This window comes from Myotis nattereri, assembly GCF_964212035.1.
Source record: "Myotis nattereri genome assembly, chromosome: 9".
Lineage (NCBI taxonomy): Eukaryota > Metazoa > Chordata > Mammalia > Chiroptera > Vespertilionidae > Myotis > Myotis nattereri.
In genome coordinates, this window is record NC_138084.1 from 26288371 (window position 1) to 26290249 (window position 1879).

The window sequence follows — 1879 nt, forward strand, 5'->3', positions numbered from 1 at the left end:
CTGATCTATATCAGCCATTCAACTTGACATAACCATTATTTAAAAATAAGTTCTCTTCCCCCCCCCCCACCCCCGCCCCAACTGTGTAATTGATATTTTCTTTTGGTCAGTGTCCTGTATTTTAGTATTCCTTTAGCTGGCACAAATAAGAAAAAGTTTTTCTTTCATTATATTGCTATTAATATATTTTTGTCACATTTTTTTTCTCACATTTTAAACTTACAGCTTCCATATGAGTGAATTCCAAAGAGACAGTCTCACTGATTAGCCATCAGTGTCTAATTAAGAAGGTTTTTCAGCTGCCTCTCAACTCAGTGCCTCTAGCCATGCTATCCATATGCCACTGACTTGCATAGCCCACAATTACACTTTGATAATTCTCAATAATGTTGAGATATTAATTAATCTAGTACCCATTTGCTCATTCATTCAGTGAGCCACGAATAACTTATTTTCTTCAGATCCCCACGTAGCCTCTGGTGACTCTGCCTCTGGAGCCTGCAGCCCCTGCGCCCGGGCAAGCCCTTCTTGCAGAGTGCCTGCTGATGGAGACTGCACATCTGTCCTGGTGATCTTGGGCTCCGGGCCTCCATTCATGTCCATGTTCTTATGCTTCTCAGAGGTTCTCTCTCTGTAAGCAACATACTCTTCAGGAGACAAACTCTGGACCTAGTGATCCAGGTCCACCTTGTGCTGTTTCTGCAGCTCCTCAGCCTGCTTCTTATAATTCTCCCTCTGGCTCTACCGGATGTGCTGCCAGTGTCTGCTAATCTCCTCCGTGTGCTTGCTCCTCAGGGGCAGGTCTTGCAGCTCCCTACACGGCCACAAATCTGGTGGAACTTCTGGTATTCATTCATGGGGGGCTTCTTGGGATCTTCATGGAATTTTATCTCCTCCAAAAAATAGTTTTCTGGGAAAGAGTTCACTTCTTTCCCATTTCTCTGAAACTTTGTTTGGGCTTTGACTGGAATACTTTTGGGGACAACAGATGTCCTGGAGTTCTGGACTAGGTCAGGGTGGTCTTTCCTGAACTAAGTCAGTTTCTCCTCAAACTCCTGTTTCTCCTTCTGGAAATATTGAATGTATTTCAGCTTTGTCTCCTCTGGGAGCTCCTTGTATTTCTCAGGCAGGACCTTGATCAGCTCCTGGTTACTGAGTTTGGGGTGCATTTGGGAATACACAGGCTGCTTCTCCTTGAAGAAGTGGAGGTAAGTAGTCAGAGCATGTTTGTATGTTTCTCGCATGTTTTACTTTTATAGGAATTTTACCATGTTCTTTAGCTTCCAAGAGTAATTCTTTCAAAGTGCAAATCTCAATTTATAAGAAATTTCTAACCATTTGAGTTTGCACATTTCTCCAGAAAAATATTTAAAAGCTACTTTTCCCCAGTTCCTATGTGACTGGATTGATTTGAATGTGTGGTTGTCATTGGGTGGAAGATTATTATCCATTCTTTCCAGTAGCTCTGCAATGTCTTCTTTATACCAGTTGTCTTGGCTATTAGACAATGCCATCTCTAAGTCTTTGGGACACTTATATGGTCCTAGCAGTTTAGACACCTCAGCAGGATCTCAAACTTCTTCACTCTCAATACACCCCTGGTGAATTATTTCAAGACGTGTGATTTTATGTTTCTGGTGTTTGAAGAGTAATTTATTATAGATTTATTGAGAAAGGACGTCAGAGTCTTCGGATCTTTTGCTGAGGCAATGTTTCCTTCTCCACTGTAGCTGTCTAGGAACTGTGTTGATCTCCCAACCACAAGGCTCAAAATGTTCATTATCACCATTTATTTTCTTAATAAATACTATTAATATAAATTAAATTAGTATTTAAAGTTATCTGCACAATATAGAGTATAAAATTTCTTTAGAAAACT

The 1879-nt window shown here is 40.7% G+C and overlaps 1 pseudogene across 1 annotated transcript; it reads right to left on the reverse strand.

The window, feature by feature from the left end:
- Positions 1-429: 429 nt before the first annotated feature.
- Positions 430-1514, reverse strand: LOC308525397 (upstream-binding factor 1-like protein 1; annotated as a pseudogene). Its single transcript has one exon. The product of its transcript is annotated as an upstream-binding factor 1-like protein 1 (transcript).
- Positions 1515-1879: the final 365 nt, after the last annotated feature.